The sequence below is a fragment of the Tympanuchus pallidicinctus genome, unplaced genomic scaffold (assembly GCF_026119805.1).
Source record: "Tympanuchus pallidicinctus isolate F22 unplaced genomic scaffold, pur_lepc_1.0 scaffold13, whole genome shotgun sequence".
Lineage (NCBI taxonomy): Eukaryota > Metazoa > Chordata > Aves > Galliformes > Phasianidae > Tympanuchus > Tympanuchus pallidicinctus.
The window spans coordinates 12975091-13002122 of record NW_026294648.1 but is presented as its reverse complement, the minus strand read 5'-3'; positions in this window follow the sequence as shown (position 1 = coordinate 13002122).

Genomic DNA, 27032 nt, shown 5'->3' with positions numbered 1-27032 from the left:
GAGTGCTGTCACAGGGAGAGGCTGCCCAAGGCTGCGAGCAGAAGTGGAGCGCTAGGTGAGGGCTTGTGCCCATGTGGGGGCCTGCCTGTGTCTGTCTAATTCACTTCAGGCTGAGACAAGTCCAGTGATGGGTCAGCAAATAGTGAAATCTAAAGAAGGCTGAAGGTGAGAAGGGAGAGAAGAAACTTTAAGTTTTTAACTTTAACTGGTTATTGTTATTGCTAGTACATTTTATCGCTATTATTTTCCACCCCTAAAAAACATGCAGGTCAGGTTTAAAACTAAGACTAGCTACTAATATTTTTACAGAATTGATAAATAAAGGCAAGCACAGCAGTCCCTGGGAATATTCTCTGGAGCATGTTATTTCAGATTTATTTTCTTAAGGGTTGCTTTAAACACAGTTGCATTTGTTGGAAAATATTCATGGAACGTTTTGATCAATTCTGACTCCAGCACCGCTACTCTGAGCCAGTTTTTGGCATTCAGGGTGAGCTTTCTGCCAATGTAATAAATCTAGATAGAAAGTACATGTTAAAATCTACTTCAGGAAAGAATTAACATTTATTAGCCAGCTATACCAATTGCCAAAGAACCGCCAACGATGGAATGAAGGGTTACAGAGTGGGTCACAAAAGCATACTTTATTGTTACTGACTTGGTGGAATTACAAGTTAGCTTTGTTGCATGTGGGGAATATAAATGGAGACAAGTTAGAGTGTTGTTTGGTGTTTTTTTGTTTATTGTTTTTTGTTTGTTTGTTTTTTGTTTTTTTTTTTTTTTAAATGGCACTTGTTATTTACATATCCCAGCTAACAGCAAGGTTGCAATGAAAATCATGGGCTGATAGCATTATCACAAAACAAATGGATATCATGGATCTTGAACATGTGTGGTAGGTCTACAAAAGAGACGAAATAGATTAACAAACTGTTCCTCTTTTATTTTCCTTGTCTCTTTTCTATACCTACTGTCGTGGGGATTGGAGCACATGGGCAAAAAAGTGTTTTACAAACTAGATAGCTTTGGTACTTCCTAAACAGTTGGGATTGAAATCTTTCTTCACGTATTTATGGTCAAGGGATGTCCAATAAAGCTTTCAGAATTGGTTGTGTTACCTCTAAAATTTCCTATTTTCTAAATTATACTGAAGAATGCAAATGTGTTTTATTAACATTATTTTAGAAACTATGGGATAGAATTATTCTGGAGTAAAGCCAGAAGTAGATTGAAAGGAGTCATTACCTTGAATGTAGCTGAAGTATGGCTAAAAACCAGGTAGGAATCAGAACTTTTACTGCTGAGTTTCTTTAGAGTATAACTCTATCCACTGAGAATATTTTGCTACCTAGAATATAATTGCAGTTTTCCTCTCAAGATCCTGGTGCTCTATCTAGATTAAAAACAGCACTTCAATAAACATTCCATAGTGATAACAAACACTTCTTGATTTCTACTTGGAGAAGCTTGTTGATGTTTTTTCTTTTTGTCATCACTGTTAACTTAATGCCAATTGTGATTGTAATTATGGCTGCAGTCCCGAAGTAATTCATTCTTTGTGAGTGTTGTTATTAAAACGTTGCTTTTGCTTTGACAGTGTGCACAAATTGTGCTCGGGATTACACAGATGTGAAAGCCTAAAAATAATTTAGAAAGCTTTAATTAGAATATTCTTAGAGTTGCATTTAAAAACAAAACAAAAACCACTTCCTATTTTGCCCTTAACTTGTCTAAGCTAAGTATGTTTCACTGTACTGTGAAATAAGGAGTTAAAAGTAACTTCGGTAGTTTAATGTTGGGAAGTGAAGTTGCACTATTTGACAATTAACTTCATAATTCTGCTGTGAGAATCAGTAAAAAGGCTTCGTTTGATGAGGGTTGTTTCCTCTTAAACGAAGATATTTTCAAAGGTGAACATGACTACAGCTAGGAAGGTGTTACTAGAAACTGTTCAGAATTAAACTTTTATACTTTCCAATACAAATTATCATATATTTCCAAGTAAAAAGGCTTTCTTCTGAGATGGAGTTCCCTTCAAGTCAGTACAACATAGAGGGGATAAGAACCTTCTGTTTTGGGATAGCTTAAGGCACTTAGGAGATGATTTGAAGTTCTTGTTTTCACAATGAAATCAATTCAAAATTGAAGACTGTTTGTGTGCAGAGTTGTATCTTCAGTTACAAACAGAAAGGAATCATCAGGGACCATGCCTAAATCAAGTAAATAAACTGAGATGAGCATGTGTGAGGCTATTCAAGGAAGGAAAGAATGTTAATGGGCGTTATCATGTCGAGTTCTGCTACGACAGTGGCCTTCCCCCCACTTTTAGAACGTGATCTTCCAGTATGCCCTTCAGTGACTGACTTTGTAAACATGCTGCTGCTGTTTGTGACTGCTAAAACGAAAAACACACGGCGGGAGAACAGGCAGCCAATTCGCCTTTAGGTGGAGCTGTTTCTCCTTGGATGATTTAAAGTACTTTGTGCACCTAACATGAAGTGAGAATGGACTGATTTGTGCTGTAATCCAGGAACAGGTTTTAAGAAATAATTCATGGTTATCACTGCCAAAGAAAGTAAGGTGTTGCCTTATCTCTTAAGTGAACTAAACACTGATAAGGAAAAGCATGTATGTAATAATATTTTGGAAAATATGCTAGTATATTTTGTATAACTCAAGTTAGGGGTAATTTATCGTGTGAAAAGAATATGAACATTCCATGAAAGATAATGTTACACAGTTGAGCTTCTTAGTATTATTTTCTGTGGAGACAAATATTTTATTACTGAGTTAGGTGTGACTGAGATTGTTCCAGAGAACTTCTTTGCTTAGTACTGTGTACTGCACCAACTCTGGCCAGTGCAGGTGCAGTAGGGTCTGTTCTGTCACGCCTAGGATACAGTAAAAAATAGATTAGGCAAGTGAAGTATGTACCAGAGCACCCAAAGCTCTAACTGCAGGTTTGTTGGTTAGCCTCAAGGCTAGCATTTATTTAGATTATGTTGAAATAATGCCAAATTTATGAAATGATTGATAATATATTAAATAAACTTGAAATTACAGGGGGGTAGGAAAATTTGGATTATGAAATGAAATGGAACCTTGCTTGAATTACTTACACTAAGATTATATCAGAAATGAACTTGGTGACCAAACTCAGCCTTCAGTCTCAGTTTGCCTTTACAAAGGAGTTCCCACACAAGACAGCATTACACTTAAGTTGCTGTCATCAGATTCTCTCTTCTAGATTTCCTCCCTTTACACTGGGTATTTTTACCAATGATTTTGCCCTTTGAAAAGTTTTTCAATCTAGACAGGCTCAGTGTCTCATCCTGAACTGTGATCTTCTCTTAGGAAAGCACTAGGCTGGCTGTTCCTACTGAAAATAAGGATTACTTCATTTCTTCAGCTACAAATTACTTTAACTCCTGGCAGCATTTTGTTCAACACAAGTTAGTGTTTCATTTGTTCTCTGTTTATTCAGATGAAAGAATGTGAAAGAACTTAGTGAAAACTGTTAATAATCTTAACAAAACCAAATGTAGGTCACTAAGGGCTCTTTTTTAGAGATAAGTCACAAGCACAATTAACAAATCTGAGGTGAAAGATTCCCAAACGCTTTTTGCTACACATATCGCAGTGCCTGTATCTTTAAATGTCTCAGCTCAGCAGCACACAGAAGGAAGGAATACCTGTAAACAGGCTTGACTGTTCTTATAAAGAAAAAATAAAAAATAAAATAAAATAAACAACCTTTATTTATAGCTTTGACTCTTTGGACTGGCTGACACATGGTTGTTCAGTGCAGCAGGCACTAAATGTGTTCATTAGCCCTTTTAAGCTTGCTTGGAAACTTTAGCTGTGGGCAAACAGCCTGGCTGGATATATTGTATTTCTCTGCTGGTGAAACCAACTGCAGTTTGATGTTCGCAGGGAAGTGTTTGTAAGTTGATCAGAACCAAAAATGAGTGAGTTGGTGCTGTGTGACTTCAGAGTAGAAGGCACACTGTAAGAGTTGTGTCCTAGGGATGCGGACAGCTGCTCGAATGCAAATTCCCTGACACTGCTGGGAGGAGCAGAACAGATGCAGGCAGTGCCACACTACAGTGTTCAAAAGAAGCTAGAGAACTGTTTTGGTTTTTCCAAAGGGAAATGCACCCCATACCCTCCATTTCTCTGCCGAACTATTTTTGATCAGCAAAGATAGACCATTTGGGTAAAGGGTTATAGAAGAGCTGAAGATGAGGGGCTGTGTGAATGGTTCCATTTGGTTATGTGCAAGGAGGAGTTGGGGCTGACTGACTGCAGTTACATGAATGCTGAACTAACATCTCCCCTTCCTCTCTTCACTGGATTGAAGCTGTGGGAGCAGAAATTGGATTAAATGGATATAGGAACTATGCTAGAGGCAGGTGCTCGCTGCTGTTTCATTAAAACCCTATAAGCACCGACACTTGATGAGTTCATCCATTAGTGACACTGCGACTGTGACATACAGCCACAGCATTTCAACTGCTGAACTGATATAGTTTTATGTCCAAATATATGCATGCCCTTTAATAGTCCAAAAGCAACCCTGACCACAATTTCCAAAGCTCAGCTTCTGGCAATGGCTCTGTAATATGTTTTCTAGTTTCTGAACTTTGAATGTCTGTTCCAGCAGGCACTTGGTGAAGTGCTGCCCAGTCTTGCTTTTTAAATTCAGCTGCCCTACCAGAAACAAATAGTCTTCAAAGGATTGGCTGCATGGTTGGCTGATGACTTTTTGAAGGTGCCAGGGCTGGGTAACTTGCCACACTTCCTTTCCAAGTTCAGACTGAACTGAATCACACAAAAATAAACATCTCGACATTTTCCTTTATGGCACATTATAGCAATTTAATATCAGACAAATAGTCTCATTTACAGTGTATGTCCATGCAGGGTGTAGGAAAAGAAAAATCTTTATATTTGCTCAGACTTGTTACAGTGGTTGAAAGCGTTTGATTTGTGTAATTTACTTTTTACTCTTGTTGCCCTCTTAAACTGTCTTGCCTGTTATTATCAAACTCATGTAAGAAAAAAAAAACAAAGAATATTGTCCAAAGCCAAGAGTGTGGAGGAGTTGTATCACACTGATCTAAAACTTTTCAATGCTCTTTGGAAAACTTACATGTGGGAAGTATTTTTAGCACCTTAAGGCAACCTGAACCACAATTCACTGAAATAAATCTAGCATATGCTGATAGATAATTGTTGTTACATATACTTTTCTGTATGTTGCAGCCAGCTCCTGTCTTTTCTGTCTGCTCCTGTCTTTTCTGGAGACCTCCTACAACCTAATCAAAACATTCTTTCCGAATTTTGTAAGATCTCTGCAGGTTGAGATGAAGCTTTATTAGTTTCATTAGACTTTCATTACAGAAAATAATCAGAATCGCATTAACAACTTCTCTTGTTATGTATAAATCTTGCATCATAGCTGTTTGTTTCTTAGCGGCGAATTTCTTAAAGTTATACAAATGTAAGAGGTAAAGGAACATATGCCGAGCAAAGGCCTGCCAGGCTCCTATTTATTTCCAGACAATCCTGAAATTCTTCCTCATCTTTACTCATCTTTCCTGAATGAAGTAATTGAATAGTAGTTGCACCTGATGTCAGGCAGCCTCCTGCGTGGTACCCAATGACTGCTGGGAGTGCGATGTAACGCAAAGTACTGGTGCCCAGACTCTGAGTAATAGGCAGAAATATAGACAATGACTCTTGAAATTTCTCTTTGAATATACTATAAAGATAACATCCAAGAAATTATCTGGGAAAATCATATTAGCAAGTTACTTCTGTTTTTATGTTCCTGCACGGTTGTTGTAATTGTAGAAATGATAAGGTGGCAAGATGACTTCTAACTTTCTAAAACAGAACATTACCTAATCTTACCAGTAGTGCTGGTGTTGGAATCAAAACCTACCAAATAAAATACCCCAAAGATATGTTTGAAAGTATGCCTGTATTTCTAATTAGTTAATATACTTGCTTTTGCTTGACAAAGGAGCAGTAAGAGGAGATCTATTCTTTGTGCTTGAGTTCATAAGGGAAGGGATTTCATATCTGTTTGGAGATGGAAGGGATTGTTTTTGTGTGAGATTTTGTCTGTAAACAGTTGTTACTATCTGTTTTCTATCCAGCTGACTGTATGTTAGATGTTAATGTGCATGTGTTGCTTCTGACATTGCCTTGCTGATATTCTGTTACTGAGCAGCTCATATTCTCCGTTCTGTCACTTGAATATGTCTTTTGGCTTTCTCCAAACAAGAAACTATTTACTCTGTTTTAATACTGCTGTGGTAGAAACCTATTTCAAAAATGATATGTATTTCTATTTGTAAAAATGAAATGATTGGCTGTTGGCTTACGAGATTTCATTACTAAGTTTTCTGGAATGTTTTTCATTAACCAACCTTTTTCTCTGAATGTCACTCAAACCTGCTGCATATATTGTCCAGGGATCAGCCGGTTTTATTGCAGAAGACAGCTAGATGCTCTTTGCCTAACATATGATCTGTCACTTGTTCTACATCTTTTGTGCATGGATGGAACAGTCTGGGGTTTTCATTAGTACTGAATAGGATGCTGCAAGATTTCTAAGCCTCCTGTTCAGAGGATACAGCTGAAAGATGATCTGCTTATATTATAGTTATTTCTCAGGAATTGTACTTTTTCTTTATTTCTCTTAATTTCTTTCCCAGAGTCGCTTACCTATATGTTATGAATCTCACTTTTATTCATACATTGATAATTTAATCCTGCTGTGATTCGGATACTGATCTACCTAAATATTTCTTCTATGGTCATGAAAAGCCCTGACTGACTGTAGCAGCTCTTGGTATATTTTTGGTTCAGCTCTTGGTATATTTTTGAGGTCTCTGATTGCTTTAGACAACACATCCTCTATTTCAATATGACATCTGTCTTACAGCTGTGGCATAGGGTGGGTGTGGAGAACACTTTAATAATATCAACTTCAGCTCAGAAGCTAACTTACGTCAAATTAAATAGAAAGAGGAAAAACAACGTTATGAATCAGTGTGATTACTTTTTTAATGATGTAAATGGCTGGATACTCGTCTTCACTTCTTATTTTCATATTTTTACTTTATTTATGTTTCTCTTCTGTCCTCGTACCTTCTGCTGTCCAATTAATTTTTTTAGTAACAAATATTTAGGAAGTTTGAAAGTTAGGTGAATGAATCTACTGTGATATATTGCTTTGGAACTTGATTGTACTGATTTCTGCTTTCTTGAGGAAAAGAGATGAAGTAAGCAACAGGGTGGGGAGGAAGGGAGAAAAATCACACCCCAAATAAGGAATGAGTTTCTCTTTAGAGAAGTTATATGAAGAATGCCCTTTTTTACCTTACCTTTTACCACACCAGCACTAGTCTTCTAAGTTCTTAAGGACAGGAAGAGGAAGGGGAAAGTGATGGCTGAACTTTTCTTCCCTGCTCATGTGTGCCCACTCCATATCTGTGTTCTTCTCTGTTGCACCCCCATTGTGGTATGTTCCTAACAGGAAGGAATAAGCTTTTTTGTTGCACTTAATTCTGCTTTTACTATTGGCTCTCTGTGGAAATAGCAATGCTTTCATCCCCAGGTGTATGGGAGAACTTCATAATTACTCTCGTTGTTTAAGTTTCTGTCATGTAAAAACTGAATATTCACATCAGAGTGTGAAAGAACAACCATTAATGAGATACTGGGAGTTTGGTAATAAAAAGATGAATCCCACTGAATCTTCCAATAGCAAAGAAGCCACAGAGACGATCTCTCTCCTGGCATGCATAGAACCTGTTATTCTGGCATTTTTGCTGCTCTTATCCATACAAACACAATTGCACTTCCATATGCCCTTCTATTATAACCAACAAATTCAGGTATTTTGGGATTAATTTTTCTGCAGGGTATTGCAAGGGGAAGTCAAACATGTTAAGAAAAGAAATCAAGATAGTACAGGAGTCCTCACACTAAAGAAATCCTGTTTTTCTATTTCATGGAAGATTAAGGTACATCCTAAAATGCTGCATGACAGTGATTTCATACCTTATTTGCTCAGTATTTCTGAAAGCATGGTTAAATGGAATCTAAAAAATAAGTTAGAATGTCAGCACTAAATTGGTATCTTGTTCACCAATCAGTTGTATTGATCACCCAATTTGTTAATGTATGCTCTAGCTGTGAAACAGAAATGATATTAATTACTGGGAAGTAAAGAAACTGGTCTATGTAACACAAACATCTTTTTGGTGGACGTTGATCATCAGCAAAAGTAGGCTCTGTGTCACAGCGTTTTGGGAAGAAAAATGGTGGAAGTGCTCTTGAAGCCTGAGCTAATCCTGAGATCTGTTGTAAGTACAGCTCAGTTATAATTGAAGCAAAAAGAAAGTGTCTTTTTTTTCCCAGAAAATTTATAAGACTACTTCATGATAAATTTATAAGACTACTTCATGATAGTCTAAAAATCTGCAATATTTAAAAAGCATTCATTTACATTATTGCTATTATGCAAAAAGTCTTGTTTTTTTTTTTTTTTTTTTTTCTGAACTGTTATCCTTTTTTATCTAATGAACAATTATATAGCAGCTTAAAATAATTTTGGTAAGAAATCAAATTAAAACTTGGAAAGGGAGTATGTTATTTTAGCAGACAGAAAAGTGCACTTCTTATTATTGCCTGATAGATTCAATGTATGTGAATGGTCAGTGCTTGTCCTTGAGCCGCCCTGTTCCAAGCCTTGCAGTTTTCTATGTAATTCTGTAATCCTTCAAGATATGGGACTTGTTTTTTGTATTACAGGTTTTGAGCGACCCACAGACGTTATGCCTCTTAAACTGCTAGTGATTATAATGTTCTGGTATTTTATATATTGAAAACTATTAGACCTTAATAGGAAACTATTATAATAGTTAATAAACCGATCGAGTTTGATTATTAATAATATATTAATATTCAATTAATATTCAATTAACACAGCAAACATTTTATTAAAATCCAGGGAAATAATTTTGGAGACATTTGTTGTTCTTCCTAATTTTTCAACTATCCTTGTATGAGCTCAGTTTTTATATTTAGATCCTGCCGCTTTGAAGTAAGTCACTGGAGTACGTAGGTTAATTAAAATAAAGATGAGAAAATTGTTTTTTGTCCTGAAGTTGTACTTTAGATATAAGTACAACGTAAGCCATAAGTGGAATGTAATTAATTTCTCCCAAGTTAGAAGATGCATCTTGTTTTCTGACAGATTCATAGAGAAAGAATGTGTCACAGTACGTCAGCAAGCATTGCATTTCTCTTTCATTTTGATACTGGCTAACATGACGGAGTGACAGTGTCATGGCTTTGGAGCCTTTGGATGAGATTTGGAATGGACTCGTTTGCTTCCTGAAGCGGTGGTCAAGCAGCATCCCACATGGCTCACCACAGCATCCCCATGGCCAGAGCTGCTGTGCTTCTTGTTGGGCTGCCGATTTAGGAAACTGCCGGTGCTGAGTGGAGAGGCCTAACACTGCAAATGTTTCCCAATGAATTTTAAAAGGATTCTGGCACAGTAGTAAAATCTGCCAGACGTTGTGTCAGAGGAGGCTTCATCATTTACCCAAATAATATTGGTATATGTCAGAACTTCATTCTTCTGTCATTCCTCATCTTCCACATTCGTGTGGATATGAGTAAATACACACACATTAAATACATGCACAGGCTCTCTAAACTTGAAGATTTTTCCTGAGTATTTTTGTCTTGCCTGAGTGATGCAAGAGAAAAACTGCTTTATCTTTGAGTAAACGTTTGGACAACGCTCCTTTGACACTGCCTAAATCCTTGAGTAAATTCAAAACTAATGTAAAAGTGCCATTCTATTGGCAGTATGAGGCATTGAATTGCTCTGTACTGAATTGTCTAAGAACTGTCCTAACTTACTAATTTCCAAGGATGTTTTGGTTAATTATGGATGTTGTGACAGCAGAAAAACAAAGAAATTGATCAGAAAATCTGGTTGCATTCAAACAGATATCAAGAAAGTCTTTGTTAGTCATTCTTCCCCACCTTTCTCATAGAAGAGGCAGAGTAACAGAAAACTGATCATGAGAGTCTTCGTGAGTATGTGTGTGTAGTCATTGCCTGGAATTACTCTCTGTGTGGTGTTAAGTAGCTGAGGAGGTGGGATCTACTAATGCAGGTCTGTGGCAAGTAAGAGTCAGCTGTGACAACACTGCTAAGCTGGATTTAAGATAAAGAGTCAACTTCATTCCTGATAGATGTATACACGCCTGTTCTTCCAGACATTGCTATGGCACAGTATTTGATACATTTGAATTTGTAGACATGGGCTATTGAATTTATAGTTCAAAATAATTTCCCACTGAGGAATAATGGCCATAAATGTATGGCAGTGCTCTCGTACCCAGAGTCCAGATAAGCTGCCTGCCTGAGCTATAGTGCTCGTGTCTTTTAGTACTTACAAAGAACAGAAATCTCTTTAACCTCAAAAACTTGCAGTTTCAATTCATTTATTGTACTTGTTGCCTTTAAAGGATTGCTCAAGATTACTTAAGAGGAAAGACTGCACTGCATCAGCTGAGACAGATTTTTAGATGATGACATATCTTTTGTATTAGGTGGTAACACCTGTTGACCTTTCCTGATATTCTTTCTTGCAAGAATTATTTTTTTTAGGATGTCACTGTGCTTTGCACAGATCTGCTGTTGTTTCATGTTATACCATTTGTAACTGTAGTGATCTGTCTTGCTGGGAGATTATGCACAGGTAGAATGCTAAGCAATTTCTGCTGGCTGTCAGAGTTAATAATTTGTTCCATTTTGTCATAAGGATAAATCTGATTTTCTTGAGTTTCTTAGAAAGCTAAATGTAGCACAGAAGACAAAGAATTTGGAGGCAGGTAATGGTATAGTGCTTTTTCCCTGGAAAAAAGAAGATTATTTCTTTGGCAGATTATGTTCTTACTTTCACAAATGTGTGTATTTTTAATTAAAAAAAGAAAAACAAAAAACTATTTGACATCCTCAAATGTTATGAAGTTTTCTTGTTTTTGTGATATATCCATTTTCAAAGAAAGATATGAAAATGCGTTCAAAAGCTGTTGCTGCTTTCCCTTGTTAAAAACAAGATTGTTTTTTTTTTTGTGTGTGTGCATTTATTGGGTCAGTAGAATTTATTGTAAATTTAATTGAAAATTTCAAAAAATAAATAATACAAGTTCCTGTCTCAACAATCTTCCTTAAATTTCAGAACTGAATTAACCTTTTAGAGAATAACGATTTACAAACTAATCCTACAATCATAGATAGAGTCATAAAATCCTCAGAGTTGTAGGGGACATTTAAAGATCATCTAGTCAAGCTCCCATGCAATGAACAGGGGACACCTACCAGTAGGTGAGGTTGCCCAGGGTCTGATCGAGCCCTACCTTGGAAGTTTAATGCAAGGTTTTAATTGTTTTGAAATTCTTGTGTAAATCAACTTTCAAGTAAAACCTTTTCAAGCAATAGGGAAAAATATTTCCAGTCATTGAATATGTTTCCTTATAAGACATGCTGTGTTTCCTGCACAGTCTTTCAAGGGTCCCTTATGGGAGACTCTTGCCTAAGAAAAGGGATCTCTATCACCTCTGCTTTCCCACCCACTTGTTTCCAAAGTTATTTGCCTTGTTGTCTTTAGGGGGATTTTGTTGTTGTTGTTCTCTATATTTTCTTGCTTTTCTTCTTTTATAACTGGGATTCAATATCAGACATGTTAAAAACCCAGACAGTTCTCTGAATGTCTGCCAAGCCTACTAAATTGCTGTGATGCTCAGAACAGAAGATACTATGGTAGCTTTTGGAGAATTAGCTGGAGAAGAGTGTTGCTGCAATTTTTTCCTGTGGGATATCAGGATGATGGAGTATTCCATGCGACCACACAGAGCTACAAGCAATTTCTAGTTGAATAATTGCAGTGCAGAATACCGAGTGTGCAAAGACATGTCATGTTACAAAGTCAAACTAAAGTATACACAAGTAGGAAGATTCCGCTTTTGAAATTGTATTGAAAAAGAATCACAGAGATTTAATTTTCTATAAATGTTTGTATACTGATAAAGCTGAATTAAAAAATAATAAAGGTGAAATTTTGAACTGTGATGGTGACATCTTAATGAAACAGCGATTTTAGGCATGATCAAATATCATAATAGAAATATTCATATATCCATAAAACCTAAAGTATTTATTCAAAATATGATAAAAAGTTAATAAATCTCCATGAGTAGTCAGGTTGTTAATGGCGTTGGACTCGTGTTTTCTGGCAAGAAAACTTCATAATCAAATATTGCTGAAAGAGAAAAACTTAATTGGAAAGTAAGAATAAAGGTAAAACAAGTTGATTCATTAGAAATTATGTCAATTCAGTTTATTTTCATTACGAAGTTATACAGAGATTCACAGTCCTAGTGTCAGTAATTTATGATGTTTGCGTTTGAAATTTTAACTATATTTTTGTTGATAAACTACCACAGCAAATGTGAGCTTTTCATTACGAAAATTGGTTGTAAATTTGCACCGTTTTCCAATCTCAATTCAGCAGTGGAGACATGATGGAGTAGAGGTGCATGAATGCCTGATTTTTTTAAACCTAGTGAAGAGTATGTGTTCATGTTTAAATGCAATGAAGTCATTCCCCTTGTTGTCTCTACTTCGCTCTTATGATGAGTTGAGCCAAGCTTTATGTCAGAACTTTAGGATGTTTCCTTATGTCCTTATTTCCTTTTAGATTTTTCCATAGGCAAGTATAACCCACTCGATTTTCTCAGTTTTTTCATAAAGTCTAATACCTTCCAGATTTTTAGCTTGGACCGTTAATAGTTAATTGAATATCATAACAAAAGACAGCTGGAATATTTGTAGATAGATTTGAGACTTCCATTTTTATGTAATAACTGTGTGTGTTTCTGTTTGTTTTTGTTTTTTTTTTTTTGCAGTTCCGTATGCTGTGTTAATTCTGAGTAGCAAAAAGTTTAGTAAAGTCTTTTGCTCTTAAAATTACTACCAGCTTAATCATATACTGCTTTATTATTCAGTCTTCCTAAAAAGCACTTTGATTCTTTATGCATTTATGCACATAATGTTTATATAATAATATAAACTTGATTTTTCACATATTTTCTCTCACATATTTTCTAATGTGTATTTAAATTATTAATTATCAACTATAATAATTATATATTTTTTTTCTACACATTCATGCATCTGGTTATACAAAATTCATTTAAAGCATTTATTCTGGATAGTATAGCGCTATTCTCTCTTTTTTCTTAACAACAGAAGCTAAAAGAAAGAGCCTTGTTAGATATTTCTGTATCGCTGAACATTGGCCAGAATTTCAGTGCTTTAACTGTGTCCTCATGGATCCCAAGGCAGTACTGATTTCATTCAGAGTTTATATAAACATAAGATACAATTAATGTTTTGTTAGCTAGAACACTTTATTAGGATTTGTTGTTACTTACTAGTTCTGTGTTGGATGCAGGAAAATAAATAAAAAGGTAGAGAGAATTAGAGCAGAAAGACTGAGATAGAAAAGATGACAATAAAGCTGGTCTTCAACATATTTGAATGGATTTTAAACGCACTAAAGCTAGTGCTTGCAATCATTTAGTAGACCGAAGTTGGTTTGCTGTGTTGTTAAATGATGGCATGGATTGTTGTCTGGTGTAGGTATCCAGTATGGCCTTTTCAGTGCTTGAGATGAGCAGTCAACAAAAACACAATCGTGTCAAAAGTTTAAATCACGTCTTTGCAGCAAAGGCAGATATAGTATAGAACGTGCATCTCTTTCCAACTCCACACATCTGTGGCGTCCCTCTGTTAGTTCTACTTCCTCTGAGTTTCATCTCATTCCCCTTGAGCTTCTGCCCTCCTTCATTATATTTTTTTCCCACTGAAGTTCTGTGGGGCTGCCTTGCTCTTGTACCTGTGTTTTGCTTTCCTTTCATGACCTCGATTTATTTTGCTGTGTACATTAATCTTTCCCTTTGGTACTCACCAAAGGGGTTAGTACCCCTTTCTCTCTGCTTCTCTTTTGAATCCATTCTTTCCCTACTCTGAGCACAAAAATATTCGGAGTAGAAAGATAGCAAGTAAACTGATGAATGACAATTTGATAACCTTCTCCCCAGCCTAGAACTCCCAAGCTATGAATTTTCCCCAATGTGTCAGACAGAAATGAAGCCTATTGGAAGATTTTAAAAGGTATGTAGTAAAAAGAGTAAAGTAAGTAACCTCCAGGGAAGCTTCTACTATTGTATCTGTTTCAACAGAACATTAGATCTTGGAAGCTGTACTTCTAAAGCTTTCTTTGGAAAACAGCTTACTTTTATTCTTTCAAGAACTTGATGCCCTCAGGATAGAAACCAACACTGTATAATGCACTCCATGCAGCAGTCTCATCCCAGGGAGAGCTGTTACACTTGGCTGAATTCTTCACATATGTGCAGCAATACCTATTTGCTGGACTGTTTTTCCTGATTAGTAAATAGGAATTTGTACAGCCGTTGTCTTTTCTTAAGGGTCTTTTTCTTAACTTTACGAATGTACCGAGTAAGTACAATATTTTGTTACGGAACAGTATGAGGTCTTGGAAGTTGTATTACATCTTCTGTATGGGGAGTTTTATCTAAACTCTTCTCTGGACATTTCCAAGTGCAACTCTGGTGCTGCTGTGCAAAACAGTTCTCGTGTGCTGAAAATTTGGTTCATCTCTTGCTCTTTTTTTCCAAGCAATTTCTAGGTATGAGTAGAAATGCTCTAGAGAAGCCAGACGGTCTAACAGTCCGGTTGATTTTGTAAGTTGTGATTAGAGGCAGGCTAGTGGTGAGACTATAGAATCTTAAGGAGCAATGCTGAGGAGTACTGAGTTGTTTAGAAAGATGTCTCGTTTCTTGAGATAATCACTGTAGTGAGGCCTCAGATAGAACAGTATGACTGTAGTACCGCTATTGTCTTAATTCTTCTGGCTAGGGGTATCCCAGATGTAGATGCCTAGTATAAAAGCGTGGTAGAATGAGTCTGCTTTTCCTTCATGCTGTAGCAGAGACAGCGTTTGACGCTACCATTTCTAATTGCTGAGCATATGGAAGTGAATCTGGGATAACTTTTGTGGAAATAACATTTCAAACACCTTTGGTTTATCAGTTTCAGAATGATTGATTTTTTTCACTGATGAACAATTGTGTATGTTTCAAACTGGCATGCATTTGAAATGGAAATAACAAGAATCTTTCTTAACTATGCAGGATCTGACATTTCAAGGAGATATTCTAAGAACATCTTACAGTAGTAAGCATAAATATTTTTTCACGAGATATTAATTACAGTATAAAAACTGAATCCTGTTAATATGTAAGCTGTTTCTTAAAGAGGTCTCAGTACTGTATTTTTGTTTCAGAACACGTGAGGTTGTTTTGCTCTTCATTTGCATTTTCAGGTGATTGTAGCGGATGACATAAAAGTAAATAACAGCAGTTTGATTTAACAGAAAAAGGAATATTAGGCAAACAGAACATTGAAAATCTTAGTATCATAGCTCTTTTTATGGGCCATTTTATACTGTAAGATGACATAGTTATGAAGATAATTTGGTGTTACTCAGTGATCCAACATATTTCTTCCCACAGTCGTACTTGAAGTCACCAGAAAATAATTTCATTCTTTGATTTCTAGGAACTCAGCTTTCTGGTGAGCTGTCCTGCTTTTATTCTGCAGTTGTGCTTTTTTTGTATCCTGGAATTCAAAAACTTTGAGTCAATAATTTCTCTGGCTTTTATGATGCGTGTTGCATTCAGAACATTTTTCAAGGGTGGACTTCAAAGACGGGGAAGAGTTGGCAAAAAGAATAAGGCTTCCAATTTTAAATAGAGAAAGGCAAAGCTAATACCTTCTGACATATCTGCTGTTCATTAAGCAAAGTTAGATCATTTTTCTATCTCTATCTTCCTTGACTTTCAGTTAGTTTGGTCTTTTTTTCTTTATGTCATCCATTAAAAGCTGTTATATGCATCTGGTTATTGAGACTAACGAGTTTGTATTTTCTGTCTTGCTTCATGATCTGCATGATATTAATGTCTTTTTAATCACTCATGCATTGTTAGGTTATATTTTTTCCTCAGAATTATCAGGGGACAGACTATTTATTTTTGTTTTATATTCTTTGGTAAAGAATAGTGGTATATTTCTAGCAGTAAAGAATTTACTGTGAGGTAGGCTTAGACATCTGGCTGGTAACATTCACAGCATGCTGTAGGACACAATCCTAAGCAGAGTTCATACTGATTTTAGTTTTAATATTCATATTTTGAAATTCTGAGCAAGGAGATGAGAGAGGTGGGGTTATAGGAGGTAAGAAACAAGGAATTGCATAGGAGAATTAAAATACTGTGGGAAAAAAAAAAAATCCAACAAAATAACACTACAGAGGTTAATGTCTAAACATGTAAAATTTAATAGATTGTAGCTGTTAAAATAGTTCAGTGCATCAATACTCAGCTGATGATGATTATGTTAAAATCAATAGTGACTACTAAAATAAACTTAAAAACAAACATTTTTAATAATAGTTCTATATGCTGTAGACTTACATGATCTTTCCTAGAGAATTTTCTTTTAATGGAATGAAAGACAATCTGCTTTATTTTATTCTTTCTCCTCATGTAGTCGTCAGTTGCTGTGATGTCTATTTTCTTGAGGGGGAAAAAAAAGAAAAATAAAAACAAAACAAAAGATGTCAAATTAATTTAATCAGGACAGAATGCCCGCTGGCTTTTATTCAGAATGTTCTAGAATAACTCCTTTGCTAATGCATTTTTTCTGATACTGTTTTCATTCCATATGCCACACACATATTGTCTAGGAATAACAAAATGAAAGAAAAAATAGAGACTTGAAATGAAGGAAGACTGTACTGTGTTCCTGCATGACTGCTTTGCTCAAGTGCTGAAGGCTAAGGCTGTGCTTCTGAAGTGCCTGGTACTTTTGAATGTCAGTTTAAATACTGGAGTAACCCCCAATTCATAAGGCTTATTCTGCACATGTGAAAACAACCCTTAAAATATATTTCAGTTTGGATGTCTGCAATCAGTAAGAGTTTTTGAAAATTGATTCAACTTTTTCCTTTATAACTATTTATATTTTATGTTCATATTTATATTTTTAACCTTGTAGGAGATCTTATGTTATGGAAATATCAATGTTGTCCTTCCTTAGGGCAAGACTGTTCTTGCTAATACGTGAGAAATTGTGTTGTAAGTAAACAAATCCAAATGTTGAAAGCGTTTTTTTCTTTTTTATTCCTTATTCCACTTTCTTATTCTTTTCCTTGCTTTACCTTGGGACAAAAAAAAAAAAAAAAAAAAAAAAAAAGGAAGATAATCAAAACACCCAAAGGGATGAAATAATGGTCTTGATGGGAAGCTTGCAAGCTTTGAGACACTGCTGTTGTATTAATGAAGATTCTTGTCTTGCAAAAACCTCCATGCCATGGAATTTAAAGCGCTGCAGTAGGTTTCACTTAGTTCTAGTTCAGTTTACAGATGTGGAGCAACCATGATAAAATGATAAAATTTTATTTTTAAGCAAATGTTTATTCATGAAGATCCCATTTTTCTGCTGGTCCTGTCTGGCTGACTGGTCTCTCAGCAGGTTGTGTAACAAACACCACATGCTAGGGAAGCAGGCACAAAGCAACAGCACTAAGGCATCTGTTACACAGTCAAAAGAGAATTTAAAATACAGCTCAGCTGGAAAGAAGAATATATTTTGTAAAGACTTCATTATTCTTTCACCAGTTTTAATAGAAAAGGGAATAAACTTGCTTACTGATGGCAATAGATTATTTCTGATTGATGCTACAGCAGGTTTTTGCATGCAAAACAATTTAAGAAAACTGCTGTCTATTAAAGAAGTGAACCTTATTTAATACTCTGTCCTATAGAAATAAATTGGGATGAAAGATATATGCAGTATAATGAGAACGGAATAGCTTTCCATGCTAGTGCTCTGTGAAAGCATGCTGTTTTCATCTCTCTCTCACTACTGACACGTAGATTACTTCTGATACCTTAAGGGAGTTAGTTCATGAAACAACTGTTTAGAATTCTGGACACGTGAGTCTGTGTATATATATGTGTGTGTGTATGTGTGTGTTCTGAGTTATGTGAAAACAACATTGCAATGCTGTTATTAAAATAACTTGGTACATGCACCTGGAATTGCATAAAATCAGTAAAACATCGCACCATGAGTTTATCTGGAGTTAAAAATATTTCATAATAAAACATGTAAGTTAACTGGATATAAGACTAATAGAATTTCAAGAACAGCTCTGGGGAATGCTCCTCAAGAAAAAAGTTTTTTACATCTCATACAGTTTGAAAATAGATTTGAAGGTGATCACCTTGGGTTGCTGTAGTGCTGTGCAGAAAGAGTGGATCCTCTGCAGTGAAGCCAGCTTTCTCTTTCACATTTTTCATGGAGAGATGAAATCTTTAATATTCTGCTCTATATTCTTACACTTCTGTCAGAAATTATGGATAAACCACTTTGTACAGCAGAAACAACTGTTCAGTAGGATCCTGCAGAAAACTGTTATATTTGGTTGGTTGAAATCAGCTTGCTAAACCAGTCAGAGTGCACAGTGCCAAAATCTGGTGGTCAGGTTTTTATGGGCTTGGTTCTGGAGTGTGGCTGTATTGGGCTGATGCGAGTCACCAGAATTCTTACCATGTTTCACTATTGGAATTAGCCAAGCACATCGCAAACAACCCTGTGCATCCTGTTCTGCTCCAGGACAGGTGTTCTGCTTAGATATTACCATGGCATGTTCTTTCATGAGAGGCCCACCGATGTTAGCATACATGCTTAATTCTTTCTGTTCTTTAATGAAACCTTCCTAGTCTTATAATTATTTGTGTGTTTGTATGCACTTCAGTGTTTTCTTAACCTTATGATGGTGATGACACTGCACAGTTTTTTTTAGCTTGAATGGTAAACACTTAGAAAGTCACTGAAAAAGGCCAGCCAGGTGATACAGCTACATCCTTAGCAGGAAAGACAGTTCTTTTGGCTTCTAATAAAGCTGGATTCAAACTTTAACTGTAAAGCATATTAATATTTGAAGGAACTCCAAAGCTCTCACATGATGCTATCCTACCGTAAAGTTTTCACATCTAAAAACAGTTAATTAGTTTTTCTATGCTGTTTGCTAATTCTGAAATACTTTATTTGCATAATTGAATAAATTAATAAATAAGCAACTTCTAATCTCTAATAAAATCTCTGTTATTCAGGATTTGAACACAAATACTCAGAATGTCTCTCTGAATAAGTTCATTGTGTGAATATTCCTTCTTTTCCAACAAAATAAATGAGGAGATAATGTCAGTGGAACAGGAAATTATCTCAGGTTAATAAGTGTCTCCTGCTACTTAAATGTCAGGGCAAAGCTGAAGATTTTATGGATAATAAAGTTGAGGATATTTCAAATCTACTGAGTAGTGAAAAACAGTGGTCACTTCTGACAATTACCTTTACCATTCATCTAGCCACTTTGCAATGAACTGGTACCTGAACTCGTTTAAATCCTTATCATAATACAGTAAGAGATTAACATATTTTGTCTGTATCATTTGAGAATTAAAGGTTAGAAGTGAAATAGATTATCAGAGACCTATTTTGAGAAGTTAAGTACTCTTAGGGTTGTCATTAAAATAATAACTGCTTAAACCACTTATTGGGATCAGCCTGCAATAAAGCAGTTTATAAAAAATAGAAATAAGGGCAGGTGTTGGGGAGAGAGGCTAAGATAAGGGAGATAGAAGACACGAGAAGCCTCTCTCTGAATTCAGAGGTATTACAATGGCAAATGGAGCTCCTGGTCAGCACATACTGGGAGCCCAAAACACAGAAATTGTTAAGGAATGAGGGAATGGACATTAGGAGAGTTTTATCTTAAATGGTTGCTCATGGTTTTTCTGAAGACAAACAAAAAACCTGCACTGTACTGAACATCCAATGTGATTGTTCTATTATAAGGTGTTTCAGAGCTTTGTGTTTTAAATTGGGAAATCTTTATAAAGAAAAAGAAAAGCTTAGAATCAGGTCATGTGATACACATGTGAATTCTCTGTTCTCTACTCTTCAACCACAGGAGAATATGGAATAAGAAAGGGAGGTGAAATAACTTTTTCAGGAGAAAAGTCTAGTAAAAATAGGAGCTTAATTTTTTTCTTCAGGATGTCTCAGCTCACCTGACCAAACTGGGACATCTGTTCTCATTACCTGAAAGAAGCTTGTAGGACCTGGGTATTTCATTAACTGAAACATTCTTTGAAAACTGTAGACAATTTAGTTTGTTTCCAAGAGTTACACACCAGCATAAAACACTGGTACTTCTGTGTGCGTTTTACCATCCAGTTTCATTAGAAATACAAAGATGAAGTCTTGAAGCTTCAGAAATCTGGGTAGATTGTTGGCTTATTTGGAAGAAAGCTGTTTATGATTTTTTTTTTTCCTTTGTAACCAGCATTTTATTAATCTCCAATAGTAATAGGAACCATTAAGGCTACTCCATATGGCTGTGAGATGTACCCCGATGATCCCAGTATTACAGAGCCAAGGTGACTGCAGACCTGGAATAACATTGAACAGAAGCTTGCTGCACCTTACCTTTTCATAGGTCAAGTTTTTTGTTATTTTAAAGAAAACCGCATCTGTAAAACTGCTGGACTATTTACAAATCATTTATAGTAGGCAGAGGAGAATTTACTTGATTTCTGTTCGTCTCCAGTTAGGCTTAGGGTTTATTTAAGGACTATTTGCTTTTATTTCAGTATAGTTCTGTCTTCTCCTCGGTGTGTCTTGGGTATGTGCTTGCACATTTACTGTGCTAAAAGGAAAAATTCACTGATTGATCTTCTGTTTCCACAAGCATGTGTTAGATAAGGAGAAATTTGAGGGAAAATCTTTGTGTGCTGAGTAGCTACCTGGGTTCCATTCTCCGTTCAGATTAAAAACTTTTCACCAGGCTTTCCTTTTGTGAACTTAAATACTTGCTTTTTGAACCCTTGCAGGCTTAAAATCTCCACAATGTGCAATTAGCAGATGGGTGAGAAAACAATCATGTGTAAGAAGTGGTCTTTTTTCGTCTCCATTTCCCTTCTGCATACTGTGTTATGCCTTGTGACGATAAAATTTGATGTTTGTGCTTCCTCATTCTTTGTTTTGCGATTCCGAAGAGCTGCTGTGAATGTTTAAGATACCTGGCTCGTAGCGATTTAACAGTGTGTGATGTTAGTTGCGTACTGTTAGTCTTCCCATTGTGATAGTAACGCGCGCTGTAAGCCGATCAGTGATGCTTGCCCTGTTACACAGGCCGATCTTGGTGAAGTTATTCAGTCACACCAAATTCTAACACAATTAAACAGATCATATATCATATTTTGAGATGACTTTAAAGGGCAAACTGGATGACAGTGTTTTGTTTATGACCTTTTAATCCTGTCTACAACAAATTAAATTTTGTCTACGGAAAATAAATTTATAAAGATGATGAAGTGTCTTATGGAAAGAAAATCCATTAGAAAGTCTTGTGTGTGTTGTGATAAAAATAGCTTTGTAAGCTTCACGGCAATTTAGCGCTAGATCTAGTGAATTCATTTGTGTTTGTGTTGTTGGGAAGTGAAGGATAGACAAGAGACTCTTCATTTGATCTCACTGTGAAGAAATATCGATGTGGATAGACTTGAAAGTCCAGCTGATGTATCACATTTGCTCATTCTAGCATTAGTTTGTAAATGCACGCCCTCAAAACGGACAAACAAAATCAGTGAAACTACAATTATTGCTCCTTTTTTCAGACATTTACTAAAGTAAATGCTTATCTTATAAAACGGTAATTGACAGTTATAGAACTGTTGTAATAGATTATTTCTTGGTTTTGGAGGAAAAAGCAAGATCTGTTTCATAACATATTAGTAAGTGCAGTTGAATTGACACTGCTAAGAGGTAAGTTTTTATGCAGGTGAGACAGACCATGAAGAACATGCTGAAAATCACTGCTGTGCAAGGCCAGAAATGAGTGGATGTGAAGTAGGAGTAAATGCTGGTTTTGCAGGCTCCCTGGTTGCTCTGTTGTAGCAGCTTCTGAAATAGCTGATAGATGAGAACTTTCTTTCTGCATTTAAAGCTGTCTGGAGCTTTGCAGCAATGAGTGTGTTTTCAGCTTCCAAGTGCTACTGATGAGACTGAAATGTTTTTTGATTGTTAGCCTTGAAGTGAGAGCTCTGAATTCACAGGTGCCCGCTGATATTTTGTTTCCTGTGATATTTCTCCACTTTTCTGGTAATACCAGAAAATCTCTCAGCTTCTCTGGTTCTAGAATAACTCTCTTGTCACAATAATAAACACTTGAAAAAGATTTATGGAATATGATGCTATTCACCACAGTACTGGTTTGAGAATTCTCTGAGTAAAACATTTTGTCAAAATATGAAGGAATAGGTTTTCTAAATACAACAGTGGTAACAGCAAAAAGAAGCTTGAAATAAAACCATTATGGAAAATGTATTAAATTCTGTGTGTGTAAAATGAACTGCTGTGAGTAAAAACTAAGTATAGACCCTACATTCTTGCCATTCTTAACATATTTGTAACTTCTTTAATAAAGAAAGCTATTTGTTTCTCCTATTTTTTATTTTTATTTTTATTTTTTAGTAATTGGAGTTTTAAGCGTCTTAAATTCATTATTTTTGATGATAGAAAGGACTCCAAATTTCATGAATGGTTGCACTGTGGAGAAAGTAGAGTGGCCTTCATAACAGCCCGTGTGTGCATGAGTGGTGATATAGTAGTAAAGTTCCTTTAAAAGAATTCTCTTCATTATAGCACCGTGTATTAGATCCAAGGTCCAAACGGTTGGTGATTATTTTTATTTAGCATATCGCAATAAATCAGCCTATGCTTTGAAAAAAATGAACAAACAAAATTTGTGCTCATCTGACTACTACCCTGTCTTATTGTTAGATATCAGGAATGGAAAAAATCTTTTTCTCTTATTTTAGAAAGAATGAAATCATGCTTTCCTGGCTAGTAGTTCTTCCAATTTGTATTCACTGTAGCGATAGTGAAACTAGTTTAATAAAACAAAAGGGGCTTGTTGAATATTCCCTCAAGTAAATTGACTTTTGGTATGCATGACTCCATTTATTTACCTCTGGACTGTTGGGGAATGGTTGGGAAATTCATTTGAATAAAAAACATTACAGATTGAATAGTAAACATCTCTTTAAAAATTTAAAATTTAAGTGTGTATCACTGGGGGGAAAAAAAATTAGGACCAGGACTGTTTTATGTGACATTTGTGTGAAAACTATATTATTAGATAGAGAAAAGCAGATAAAGAAGAGACAGCTCAGGGGAGATAGAACCTTAAGAAATTAGAAGAAGATTTAACACTAAGATACTTTAAGTAAGTACTTAGAAGCTTAGAGTCATTCAGAATCTGATTTAGAAAAAGAGAAATTGAGCGTTTCATTGGTCTTGCTGGAACTTGGTCTTTTTCCATTTACATAGAAAAACATAAAAATTAAGAACTGACATGAAAAATCAGCGGGAATTTCACGTGTATTGTTTCTTTCTTTTTTTGATTCTCCTTTAATCATCTTGGAAGTAGGTAGAAAATTGGAACATCTCTTCTTTTCCATTTTCCTATTTGAAAGCCATTGATGCCTTTTTTGTGAGAGTTGTATTTCCCGTGATCTGTGAAACATACCATTCAATATGGATCAAATTATCATTATAGATGATCCTCTTTTTATCTTTATCTGTAAGTGTGAAGTTAAAAACAAGATATTCTGCACAATCCAAGTGGGCTTTAACTTAGTGCGTAGATGTTGAGTTTTCAAAAAGGGCACAAAAACTGCAACTCCTTTAGTCCTTTTGTGCAATCTTTTTAAAATCTTCGGTAGACAAATGGCTTGTTGCATTTGGGAGTGATGGGTAGTAGCACAGTCTTCCACGTAGGTTGAGAGGATGCAGTAACAGATTTGGCACTATAATAGCTTCAGTAGAAATGCCATTTCAAAGAGCTATTTCAGAGCTAAGTGCTTCAATTTGAGTGGAGAGGAGACCTTTTTTGATAGTAATAGCATATGTGCTTTCTGATCACATACTTACGTTTGTGAAGTATTAGCATGAATAAATATTCCTGCATTGAGTCTGAGTATGTGGTAGAGCAGAATGCATTCCAGGCTCAGCACCATGAGTATTCCATGTATATGTTGGTCTTTAAGTGCTCTGTCACCTTTTAAATACACGATTCAATACAATGTTATAGGAAAAAACAAACAAACACACAAACAAACAAACAAAAAAACCCACCCACAATCATATTGAACAATTTTAATAGCAATTGTGAATTAAAATAATATCAGTAATTAGTCTTTGGCTGTTGACTATGTTGTGTGCTATAGTAAGAAGTTCTTGGGAAATATCCCAAAGATTAATATAATAAGAGCAGAGTATTAATATTCCCACCTCTGAGGTGGTGGGATGCAACTCTTAATTTTCTTAGCAGTGCCTGACTTGATGATTTGAGTCCTGTCAGTCTGAGACAACTGTTGTGCCAGCTCCATCAGAACTGTTGACACGGGAGCAGGAAGAAATACTGAACGAACATTCAACTCCATAAAAGCTTTTTTAAATTGTAACACTTTAGATCACAGGTATCATAGAGGTATTGCAACATTATGCAGACTTATGACAAGAACTGTATCTTTTATTGTGAAAGAACTATCCTGAGATTGCATCTGTGGTATTAGATTTTTTCTACCAAATACTGACTCTGTGTTGCGTGTGTTATTCTACTGAGGGAGAAGTGGGTGGTGTAGTAGGCTGCTCTGTGTTCTGTGCTTTTCAGTATGAGACCAGATTCCAGGAGTTGTGCAGCTCTCAAACTCTCTCGGGGCGATGGATGCAAGGAGCAGCAGAACCTCTGCTTACTTATCCTGAAACCCAGCAGACTGGATTGGTCTGAGAAGCTGATCTCATACAACAGCTGAGAATCACCTCACAGAATATCTTAGCATTTCTTGTATTAATCTTTAATGCCAAAGGCAACTGTACAATTGTTTATTTAGACGTTTCACTGCTATGAAGTTTGTAATATTTTTTTTTCATGATATCACGTTAATATTTTCATGAATTACATCACTTTAAACTGTGCAGTACAGACTTCTGAATCAAGTAGTTGTAGCAATATTTAAATTATGTGTTAGGTACCATATTTCAGCTGCTGATATGATCATTTATGACTAACCTATTACGATTTGTTAGCACAGAACTGACCTTTTCCTTGTAAGCAAAGGGCATATTTTACAGTTTTCTGAACATGTCTTATCTGCTTAGAAGATTTTACAGAAAAGTAAGATGTAGTGACATTTAGTTTTATTCTAGTTCACTGCCACTAACCTCCTCTTACTGACTTTTAGATAGTTGTGTATAGTGCTTTATCAAGAGAGAGAGCAAATTAAGCTTTGTGTATGAAGCTCAAGCTGTTAGTGTGCTTCGTGTTACAGAACTGCAATGTTTGAATGGTTGGTGATACACTGTGTATGTTCCTGCCTGTGACATGCATTTACACAACTGGTTACAAAACAGCTTAATCAAGTAAATGATCACATTTCTTCACTGCTTTGCAACATCGTTCTTTTAAGTATCCGCACACTTCTAATGAAGAACCTTTGCTGTCCAATATACTTCTATGTGGTTGATTGTACACCAAAAGCTAGATATGTACAGAGTGTACGTGGTAAGATTCTTTTGAATATTCATATTTCACTTGATTTGCCATTCCATTTCCATTTATGCCTTTGCTGTGCTGTTTAGTATGCTCAGTGCTTTGCCTTGCACCCCGTGGATCAATTCAGCTATGAAGTTAACAAAGTATGGAAGGTTTCTGTGAGCACATATTCAACCATGAATTTTCTATACTTTTTTTTTCCTAGTGTGTTTAATGGATTTGGATATAAAATCTACAGGCATTTCACAGACTGTTTGATATGTATGGGAAAGCACAGTTCAAAATGAGGTTTTCATTTCAGTTAATTTAATGTTTGGAGTCTGTCAGATTTACTGAAAGATGGGTAGTTATACTGTGTGAGTAACAAAGGAATCATATCATCCCTCCTCCACCCCTATGGTTAGCTTTCCTTGAATGTGTTCATTAAACTGATAAATGATTTCCAGCAGGGAACATTAGAAATGCTCCAGACTAAGAGAAAATAAAGTCAGAACTGCATAGGAAGCTGTCTAAAGGAGACTGGGAGTCACTGTGGTTTTAATTATTGCTTTGGATTGGTGTGCTTTTCTGGTATTACTGAAATTTCCAATATTTGACGATGTTGATGGATTTTGAAATAATGGCAGCAGTGATTATGATTTCAATCTCAATACAAATCATTTGCTGCCAAATATGCATTAGTCCTTACTTATTACCACTCACTAATGTATTGCTGGATAAGAGTGTTTCAGATTTCAGACTTATTCAGACAAAGAACTGTTTGCTAAGCAATTAATATGCAGCGCGCAATGCCTTTTCTTGTGTAGGGTAAGAGCTTGCAGAGGACTGTCATTTCTTTTGAACACTTTCTGTCTTTTGAACACATCAGTCCTGAAGTATTTTTGAACTTGCCTTTAGACTGCAAAATTCAAATAACACAAATTTACATTTGAATCCAGGCAATTAATTACGCCTCTGTCTCTCTTGCCATGTGATGTGGCACTGATCCTTAGGACAAACGGCTTTTTGCTTTTTCATTTATTCAAAAACAGTTTTGTCCTTGTGTACTGTTTTTTGGTGCTTTTTTTTTTTTTTTTTTTTTTTTTTTTTTTTTTTTTTCCTGCCTAGGTTATAGCTAAATATCAGTGTTCACTGTGTGGCCTCCTTTATGCATGCA